The sequence below is a fragment of the Macrobrachium nipponense genome, chromosome 4 (genome assembly GCF_015104395.2).
Source record: "Macrobrachium nipponense isolate FS-2020 chromosome 4, ASM1510439v2, whole genome shotgun sequence".
Taxonomy (NCBI): domain Eukaryota; kingdom Metazoa; phylum Arthropoda; class Malacostraca; order Decapoda; family Palaemonidae; genus Macrobrachium; species Macrobrachium nipponense.
The window spans coordinates 144,090,256-144,102,315 of record NC_061100.1 but is presented as its reverse complement, the minus strand read 5'-3'; the positions used below and the strand labels follow the sequence as shown (position 1 = coordinate 144,102,315).

General features: G+C 34.6%; 1 pseudogene; it reads left to right on the top strand.

The window, feature by feature from the left end:
• LOC135211249 (uncharacterized) overlaps window positions 1–12,060 on the top strand; it is a 384,314-nt pseudogene that overhangs the window by 323,808 nt on the left and 48,446 nt on the right.

The window sequence follows — 12,060 nt, the reverse complement described above, 5'->3', positions numbered from 1 at the left end:
GAAGGAGGTAGACTTAATTTTAAGCAAAACTGAATCGTTTAAGGAAAACATTTTCAAAAGAAATGATAAGAGACTGGCATAAAAAACGATGGGAAAGATAAAATTATAAAAAAAATTCTACTTAAAAAATCTATAGGAAATAGTGGGAATACAAGAGGAGGGAATCTAGGTAAGTTAACATTATGCTGAATAGTACAACTAGATTGTAACACCCTAAGATTAAATGACAGGATTAAGGGGGAAATATATCAAATACTTATGTTTTGAAGAAGTAACTGAAAACTTCAAACGATCCTACCTATTAGGAAGAGATATAGATTCAAGCAGTAGCCATGTCAGGAAGACGAAGGACTAGCAGCCAACATCTTACCCTTTTACATATCTACCCAAAGAGGAAACTGAAAATAGGAAGGAATTTTTCGAACACATATTATACCACAGAGAAAATATGCTTAAACGCTCAACCAAAAGTAACATAGAACAAGCTGTCCTGATGGGTGTTACGAGGACCTCTGAAGGGAGGAGAATTCTTTTGTTTGTCTAACAGCACTATCCGAAAATACTCTTGTAAAAGAGAGAGAGAGAGAGAGAGAGAGAGAGAGAGAGAGAGAGAGAGAGATGAGATTAAGTAATATGATAAAGGTTCCTCAGATCGAATATATATTAGGCAGAAGCAATAATCAAATGAATGTGTGTAAGGTACCAATAAAAGCTGAAGAAGATCAAGAAATGAGCTTTGAGAATCTTGTAAGGTTACCTCAGATCGAATATATAGTAGATAAAAACAATAATCAAGAGAATATGTGTAAGTTATCAACAAGAGGTAGCGAAGTAGTACACATAAGGACGAGTGTGCGCTTCGCTGTAAGTGTACACAGCGACCCTAATGTGACAAGACAGATAAACAATCTGATGTCGTCAATAATGAAGACATAAATCAACACGATAACGACCAAGTAACATCCCAAGGGGATAGGATAATACCGGCTCACTTGCACAGCCGTAATGACACCTGCTCACTCGCCCAGACTCTTCGATGCTGAGCGGAAGGTCGGCGCACCTGCGAGTCATAAGTCTCAATTGAGCATCATTACGCGCATTACGGAACCGTTTGCTTTGCATGCGATCTTCATTTCTTCTGCGCTCATTCTCTCGGTGCATCTTCCATTTAGAAACTTGGATGGTTCTTTATAGTTGATATTATCACTCTTATTAATTAATATTGTTACCATAGCTGGTTCACTTAAGGTAGATTCTTGGGTGAGCCCTCTGCCTACTAGACATTTGTTTGGGGGGCAGCTGATTGGCTGGGGGCTGCCTACCTCCCGGTACCAGCCAATCAGCGGCCGCCAAACAAACGCCGTGTAAGCATAGGGCTCATCCAAGAATCTACCTTAAGTGAACTAACTATAGTGTGGTTGACTAAGTGATAAATATTGTGGAAGTTATTATTATCATTGTTATTATCATATTGGTCATATGATAAATATTATTATTATTACTTATTATTATCATTATTGTTGTTGGCCATGTGATAAATGTTATGGACATTGTATATTATTATTATTATTATTATTATTATTATTATTATTATTATTATTATTATTATTATTATTTTACAGGCAATATATTGTTATGTTATCTTTATAAGTTTTATTCTTTCTTGTTCACAGAAACCGAGGTCATCGGAGTTCAAAGTCACCTTGAGGGACTTAACCTTGACCTCCTCAGGTGCATTCACGTTGCGAAGTCATTTCCGACGAGAACTTCGAAACATTCAGGAAGTCGGCCAATATGACAGTCATAGGTTAATTGAGGAATCTACGTTTCTCTCTCTCTCTCTCTCTGCAAACGCACACACACACATATATATACATACATATATATATATATATATATATATTATATATATATATATATATATATATATATATATGTACAGTATATATATATAATATATATATATATATATATATATATGTCGTATGTATATATATATGTACTGTACATATTATATATATATATATATATATATATATATATATATCTATATATACGTATATCTATATATGTATATATATATATTTTTTTTAGATATTAAAGGACATTGTAGCTCGATATATGTATATGAATCACGGAAAGGTGTGATGGACTATATATATATATATATATATATATATATATATATATATATATATATATATATGTATACACATACACACACCACACACCACACACATTATCCTATATAATATATATTATATATATATAATTATATATAAATTTCAGGAATTACGAATCTCATAGAAGTACTCACATCCCGGGATTCACTCTAGCTATCACTTACGGGTCTTTGCAGCGTCCTTCCGGCCCCTAGCTTCACCCACTGTCATTCCTTTTGCTGAACCTCCATTCATATTCCCTTTGTTTCGTCTTACTGTCCAACCTGTTCCTTTAACAACTAATCAAATATTACTTTGAGCACTGAATGACCTCTCAGATCTCAGCACCTGGCCTTTGGCCCAAATTTTGTATTCCAGTACCATAGAGGTATGGCCTATTATTCAAAATATTTTTCTTTAAGAGAATGAATCTGTTTCTATATACAGACCCACATACTTACATGAATGTCTTTCATTCTCATGCAGCAGTATAATCTGAATAGAAAAGGCCCATAAAACACTATTTGAACGTTGCAACTGTATATTTTCTATTTTACCAGTGATCAGGAGCACAGAAGAAAGGGCTCGAAATATATGGTTGCAACGTTCAAATAGTGTTTTATGGGCCTTTTATCTTCAATTAGTTTTGAATAAGTGAAAATTTGCATGTTGAAATTAATACACTCATCACTATGCCGGCTCCTTGAAATCTTTTCAGCTCCTGTCGTTTTCTAACAAACTGTGAAACCTCTTTATTAGACCTCACCATTGTTCTCCTTCACTATTTTGACACCAATTAAGGCAAACATTTCTGTTTATCACGAGTATTGTTTATGAGCGAGCATTTTTCATTCCCCTTTTATTGTCATTTATTATTTATTCTCTTGTTCTTATTGGTAATCAAGCACGTGGTATGAAAGAAAATAATTTACAAAGAGAGACACAGAGGTCCTTTCACTAATCTTTTACTTTTTGTTTTCATTAGAAATAATCACTCTCATCATTTCATTTTTTACATCATGATTACTTCTAGTATTTGGTAGACACTTAAATTTTCCGTCGATGATATTATCATTCTTTCAATCTTTCCTCTATAATGACCACTGCAGTTTGATTTGATTTTGAATCAAAAGTTCATGAAACGAAGACCTATTTGATATTATATCAAGGACTTCCGGATCATTAAAAGCGACACTGAAATAATGTTGAACGTTACGTAGACGGAATTTATTTTTTGATGCTTATGATATATTCGTTCCATTATGAAAATAACGCACTCGTGATATTTTGCTTTGCATTCATTTTGTTTTAGTTACAAGTGTAGGATTTTGGAGATGCGGGAAAAGAGTGATATACCACCATCTACTTCCATTTTTCGAATAATAGAGTACAGTATACAAGCTATTATATATATAAAATATATATATATATATTATATATATATATATCGATAGTATATATATATATATATATATATATATATGTATATATATACTATATATATCTATATATATCATATATACTATATATATATATATATAGATATATATATATATATATATATATAATATATATATATATATATATAAATATGGATACCTATATTTGATATATATTTATATATATATATAGTATATATATCTATATTATATATATATATATATATATATATTATATATATATATATTAATATATATATATATATATATTGTATATACATATATATAGATCTAGATATATATAATATATATATATATATATATATATACTATATATATATATATAGATATATATATATATATATATATATATATATACATATATACATATATATATATATATACATATCTATATATATATATATCATATATATATTATATATATACCATATATACAATATATACAATGGGTGCCGGTCCCAAGCCCGGATAAATAGGGAGGGTTGGTGTCAGGAAGGGCATCCGACTGTAAAAAACCCACGCCAAAACAATGGAATGAGTCGTGATATTGATGAGAATAGGGCTAGGGCGTACTCCGTAAACGACGCACAGACACATCGCCCTAACCCTGTGACAAGGCGAGGGCTACTGCATCATGAGCGGGTGCAGCTTAAAGAAGCGAGCTCTAAATTTGTGATCAGAATAGGCCAGCTCACTATTGGGTCTATGACAGGAAGAGGAAGAGAGTTGGCAGAGTTAATGAGGATAAAGAGAGTGGATATTTTGTGTGTGCAGGAAACTCATGGAAGGGTAATAAAGCTAAAGAACTGGGGGATGGCTACAAGTTAATCTATAGTGGAGCAAATGAGCAGGGTAGGAATGGCGTTGGAGTAGTGTTGTCGGGGGTGAAATGAGAATGCAGTGACGGAAGTGAGTAGAAAGAATGACCGCATTATGAGAGTGAAGATATGTTGTGGAGGGGAAACAATGAACATCATTAGCGCTTATGCTCCACAAGTGGGCTGCACAGAGGAAGAAAAGAGCCGTTTTTGGAACGAAGTGAGTGAGGTAACGCAAGAACTGGAAGAGCAGGAGAGGACTGTAGTGGGGCAGACTTTAATGGACATGTCGGAATGAAAAGGATGTAATTGAACGTGGTGCAATGGAGGACATTGGGATAATTGGGGAGAGAAAACCCAGAAGGAGAGAGTTATAGGTAGAACTTTGCGTGGTCCCTTTGATATGGCAATAGTGAACACATTCTTCAAAAAGAAGAGGGAGCACTTGATAACATACAGGAGTGGCGGTAGATGCACACAAATAGATTACCTCCTTTACAATAGATCAAGGCTGGTGGAAGTTAGGAATTGTAAAGTTATCCCAGGTGACCACGTGGCCCCCAACATAGGCTCCTTTCTATGGATTTAAAGATGAAAGAGAAAAGGAAACGAAAACGAATGGGGTAAAGAAAATCAAGTGGTTATAAAAATTGTTAGGGAGGGATAATGATAAGAAGAGAGAGTTCAGGAGAAAGAGTGCTGGGACGAGGTTGATCTGGGAATTGAAGATGTGGGAGAATGGTGGAGGCATAATGCATCAGTGATTAGAAGAAAGGACATGGAAAGGAGATACTAGGGGAAACATCTGGAATAGTATGGGAGGAAAAGGAGAGCTGGTGGTGGGAAGAAGAGGTGGGGGAAGTGGTGAAAGGTAAAAGGGAGGCAAAGAAGATATTTGAAGAGTCACAGCTGCAGGAGGGACAGAGAAAGATTAAGAGAAAGAAACAAAGAAGTAAAAAGGGTGGTAGCTCAAGCTAAGGCAAGGACATATGAAGAGGTTTATAATGAACTGGAAACCAAGGAAGGGTTGAGTAAGATGCTCAAACTGTCAAAAGTAAGAAATAAAAGAACAAAGGACATCACCCATATTAAGCAAATGAAAGATAGGAATGTACTGACGTAAAAAAGGAAGAAGACATCCTGAAAAGATGGAAAGAGTATTTCGAACAACTGCTAAATGAAGAAAATGAAAGACTTGTAAGAGAGGATGGACAAGTAAACATGGGAATGGTAATGGGGATATCTAGGGATGAAGTGATACGAGCTTAAAAAGAATGAGAAATGGAAGGCAACAGGACCTGACTTAATCCCAGTCGAGTTTGGAAGCCTTAGGAGAGGAAGGGGTAGACATCTTGTATGATCTGATGGTAAAAATATTTCGAACAGGAAAAGATACCAGAAGAATGGCGGGAAAGCATATTGATACCTATATTTAAAGGTAAAGGTGATGTCCAGGAATGCAGTAATTATAGAAGTATAAAACTAATGTCTCACACGTTGAAGATTTTGGAAAGAATCATAGATAGCAGGCTGAGAGAGGAAGTTAGAATAGGGAAGGAACAGTTAGGATTTATGAAGGGAAGCGGGACAACGGAGGAATATTTTGCATAAGGCAGCTAATGGAGAAATTCAGAGAAAAACAACGAGACCTGCATCTGGTATTCATAGACCTTGAAAAGGCCTATGGCAGAGTGCCAAGGCAAGAAATATGGAGATGTTTGAGGGAGAAGATGGTGCCGGAAAAGTATGTCAGAATTATTCAGGAGATGTACAGGAATGTGTAATACTAGAGGTGAGGAGTAGTGTTGGTGAGACGGATGGGTTTGAGCAGGGAGTTGGATTACACCAGGGGTCAGCACTTAGCCCATTCATCTTCAACATCGTGATGGATGTAATGACCAGGGATGTTAGAGAAGCAGTGCCATGGTGCATATTATATGCGGATGACATTGTGTTGTGTTCAGAGGGGAAGGAGGAGTTGGAGGGTTAGGTTTGAGGTGGTGAGCAGCACTTGAGGAGAGAGGAATGAGAATAAGCAGATCAAAAACCAGAACCCGATATATGTGTTCTAGTATTACTGAGGACGGTGGAAGTAGCATAAGATTGGGTGGGGAAGAAATAAAGAAAGTACAGAAGTTCAAGTACTTAGGGTCCGTATTGGAGGATAGTGGAAGCATGGACCACCAAGAGGTGAGACACCGATTCAGGCAGGATGGAATAATTGGAGGTCTGCATCAGGGGTACTCTGTGACAAGGTGGTCCCTCTGAAATTGAAAGGAAAGTTCCATAGGACGGTGGTCAGACCAGCAATGTTATATGGAACAGAAACGGCAAGTATGAGGAAAACAGAGGAGAAGAAGTGGATGTAGCAGAAATGAGGAATGTTGAGATGGATGTCGGTAGTAACAAGGGAAGATAGGTTATTGAAATGAGGATATAAGAGGATCAACAAAGGTAGCTGAAATATCGAAGAAAATACAGGAAGGAAGGCTTCGATGGTATGGACACCTGTTACGAAGGGAGGAACGTCATGTTGAAGACATACGATGGAAATGGAAGTGCAGGGTAGAAGGAAGAAGGGAAGACCAAGAAAGAGATGGCGTGATTGTGTAAGGGAAGATATGGAATTGAAAGGTATAAATGAGAAACGAGGCACAAGACAGAAATCGATGGAGACGACTCATTCGTAATGGCGACCCCATATAAAATTGGGTTTAAGCTAGGAAGAAGATATATATGTATATATATATATATATATATCTATATATATATATATATATATATATATATATATATATATATATAATATATATATTACATATATATATATATATATGATATATATATATATATATAATAGCTTGTATACTGTACTCTATTATTCGAAAAATGGAAGTAGATGGTGGTATATATATATATATATATATATATATATATATATATATATATATATATATATATATATAATAGCTTGTATACTGTACTCTGTCATTCGAAAAATGGAAGTAGATGGTGGTATATTACCCTTTTTCCCGCATCTCCAAAATCCTACATTTGTAACTAAAGCAAAATGAATGCAAAGCAAAATGTCACGAATGCGTTATTTTCATAATGGAACGAATATTATCATAAGCATAAAAAAATAAATTACGTCTACGTAACGTTCAACATTATTCAGGTGTCGCTTTTAATGATCCGGAAGTCCTTGATATAATATCAAGAAGGTCTTCGTTTTGTGAACTTTCGATTCAAAATCAAATCAAACTGCAGTGGCCATTATAGAGGAAAGATTGAAAGAATGATAATGATATCGTCGATGGAAAAACTTACTGTCTACGAAATAACTAGAAGTGATCACGATGAAAAAAATGTAAATATCAGTGGGAATTTTCCTGTATTTTCAGTGACGTTCATTTTGTGACTTTTTCTTAAAACCCGACATATTTTTCCAGTTTTTACCGGTATTTTATTAGAGTAATCAACCATACATGGTAAATTGCTTCGCTGTTATATGAAAATCATGTGAATTTGTTTATTAACCAAAGGCCACAAAAAGCTATTTGGTACTTAAATATATCGCTTGCGTTAGGTCGCAGAATTCCTTGGCGGTGGCAGAGAAAATATAAATATAAATATGTATATATATATATATATATATATATATAATATTTATATATATATATTTATATATATATATATATATATATATATATATATATATTATATATGTATACATATATATATATACTCTCTGCCACCACAAGGAATTCTGCGACCTACCGCAAGCGATTAAGTACCAAATGGGTTTTTGTGGCCTTTGGTTAATCAACAAATTTACAAACGATTTTCGGGTATCTGGCATAAGACAATTCCAAGTTACATGATTTTCATATAACAGCGAAGCAATTTACCAAGTACGGTTGATTACTCTTTAATAAAATACTGGGAAAAAGTCTGAAAACTATGTCGGGTTTAAGAAAAAGTCACAAAACAAACGTCACTGAAGATACAGGAAATTCCACTGATATTTAGCGATGACTTTCCTTTTCATCTGCCACATCTAATTGGTTTTCTAGCTGTCTGAATCAGGTAGTTTCAAATTCGCAATTCTGATAGAAAGTAATCCTTACAGGGATTTTTTTTTAATATAGAAAATATCAATTATATTCCTCTTATGATGAATGGCAAAGAAAATTATATATTGCTGAAGAGGAATGAAAAAAAAATATAGACAGAACAAAGGAGGATTCTAATAAAAGTAAATCTTTTTAAACTTCATACATGTAAGAAATGAATATTAAAATTATTAGTGAGTAGGAGGGAAAACAAGAATATGAGGGAGACTAGTTGATGTGAATATAAGAAGTTCCGATAACTGTAAGAATTCTAATAAGGTAAGAGAAAATGATCAAGAAGTGACGAAACAAAGTCATATACACATCAAGCAAGGAAGCAAAAACTTGAGCAACAGATGTCAAGGATAAAAGATCCGTGGAATAAAAAAAAATCGTTTTACCAGGTTCATAGCCTTCATTAACCTACAAAGGTACATTGTAATCACCTCGTTTATCTCTAATGTGATTAACCTTTGTTTCGGAAATATTTGTCGATACAATCATCACATAGACGAACAATATTCCGGGTTTTGAAAATTCAGCGGTAAGGGGTTGGGTCAATTATTAGACTTTATTTAAGAGCTAGATGAATAATGAGATAGAAATCATTAGGTGCGTAATGAATAGTGGAAGTGGAAGGTAAGGAGGACAATTCTTGCTTTGAGTTTCACAAAGAAAATAGCTAAAACTAAATAGCAGTGTTTCATGCCTCAGGAACAAAGGTGACTCACGTGAAAGGTGTAACTTTGTTATAGATCAGAGACCTTTCGGAAACTTTGTGATTGCATTGCTTGGCTTTTTTATAAAGCGAATTTCCATTTTAATTTTTCTTAAGATATCAATTCTTTCTCTGTCAAGACTGTGGAGGAAGAAGTTTTGTTAAGGAAACAGATACCCACAGTATGGCTTTTAACTGTTGCAACCATTTGCAACCTCCTAGGAAGTCCATGTATAAATACTGTGCTTATTAGTAAAAGGCAAAATTCCTAAGATCAATAATGAGCTAATAGCACTTGCTGTCACACCAATTTAGCACAAAAATTGTTCAGGTGGAAAATGTGAACAAAATAAGAATAAACTTCAAAGACTAAAACTGAAAACGATCATTATCCGAGCTACGTGTCGTTGGGAATCAATTTACTTAAAAGCCTTAATCGCTGGCTGATTATCATTACAATTTTTTATTTCAGATTTAGGGGTCAAGGGAGAGATGGGGCTGTGCGTGGGAGGGGGGGAGGAGGGAGGGAGGGGTGGGGTTGGAGGTATTTGAGCGGATGTGGATTATCCGCCAGTAATCCTTTGAGATACAGATTTATGTGTATGCTGGAGGTATAAATGCTGAGGTGCTTTTATCTTTGATAATGCGATTATCTCTCCATTTTACGGAAATTTATTTTGTGAACTGTTGACTTTCTGATGAATTTACGCTGCGTTAAGATGCCATGCACAAAATGATTTAAGTTTTTAGCGGGGGATACATACATATTGTATATATATATATATATATATATATATATATATATATATATATATATATATATATATATGTATGTATGTATGTATGCATATCAACATACCTTCATATCTACGGTTCGCCTATGAAACAATCCTCGCCCATCTATAGAAGGTGAGGCATCTAATCAAAATACTACATGATGTGTATGAGCATGCCTGTATGTATGTATGTAGTATACGTATATCCCTCTTTACGCAGATACAAATCTCGTGCGCAATGACCTGGAATGGGGAAAAAATGCTGGATTACAAAACAAAGTCTTCATTCGGAATGGAAAATCCGTCATCGTTCGCGCGTGAAATCACGGGGCTAACAAACTCCCGTCGGAGTATACAAACACAGATTTGATTGATTAGACCATACACCTTGGCATTCCTAGGTACATACGAAGAATGGAGTAACCTGTCAGGTAGAAAGGTCGGGTATCTGGCATAAGACAATTCCAAGTTACATGATTTTCATATAACAGCGAAGCAATTTACCAAGTACGGTTGATTACTCTTCAATAAAATACCGGGAAAAAGTCGGAAAACTATGTCGGGTTTAAGGAAAAGTCACAAAACAAACGTCACTGAAGATACAGGAAAATTCCCACTGATATTTAGCGATGACTTTCCTTTTCATCTGCCACATCTAATTTGGTTCTAGCTGGTCTGAATCAGTAGTTTCAAATTCGCAATTCTGATAGAAAGTAATCCTTACAGGGATTTTTTTTTAATATAGAAAATATCAATTATATTCCTCTTATGATGAATGGCAAAGAAAATATATATATTGCTGAAGAGGAATGAAAAAAAAATATAGACAGAACAAAGGAGGATTCTAATAAAAGTAAATCTTTTTAAACTTCATACATGTAAGAAATGAATATTAAAAATTATTAGTGAGTAGGAGGGAAAACAACAGAATATGAGGGAGACTAGTTGATGTGAATATAAGAAGTTCCGATAACTGTAAGAATTCTAATAAGGTAAGAGAAAATGATCAAGAAGTGACGAAACAAAGTCATATACACATCAAGCAAGGAAGCAAAAACTTGAGCAACAGATGTCAAGGATAAAAGATCCGTGGAATAAAAAAAAAATAAAAAAAAAATCGTTTTTACCAGGTTCATAGCCTTCATTAACCTACAAAGGTACATGTAATCACCTCGTTTATCTCTAATGTGATTAACCTTTGTTTCGGAAATATTTGTCGATACAATCATCACATAGACGAACAATATTCCGGGTTTTGAAAATTCAGCGGTAAGGGGTTGGGTCAATTATTAGACTTTATTTAAGAGCTAGATGAATAATGAGATAGAAATCATTAGGTGCGTAATGAATAGTGGAAGTGGAAGGTAAGGAGGACAATTCTTGCTTTGAGTTTCACAAAGAAAATAGCTAAAACTAAATAGCAGTGTTTCATGCCTCAGAAGGCAAAGGTGACTCACGTGAAAGGTGTAACTTTGTTGATAGATCAGAGACCTTTCGGAAAACTTTGCTTTGTGATTGCATTGCTTGGCTTTTTTGGTATAAGCGAATTTCCATTTTAATTTTTCTTAAGATATCAATTCTTTCTCTGTCAAGACTGTGGAGGAAGAAGTTTTGTTAAGGAAACAGATACCCACAGTATGGCTTTTAACTGTTGCAACCATTTGCAACCTCCTAGGAAGTCCATGTATAAATACTGTGCTTATTAGTAAAAGGCAAAATTCCTAAGATCAATAATGAGCTAATAGCACTTGCTGTCACACCAATTTAGCACAAAAATTAAGTTCAGGTGAAAATGTGAACAAAATAAGAATAAACTTCAAAGACTAAAACTGAAAACGATCATTATCCGAGCTACGTGTCGTTGGGAATCAATTTACTTAAAAGCCTTAATCGCTGGCTGATTATCATTACAATTTTTTATTTCAGATTTAGGGGTCAAGGGAGAGATGGGGGCTGTGCGTGGGAGGGGGGGAGGAGGGTGGGAGGGAGGGTGGGGTTTTGGAGGTATTTG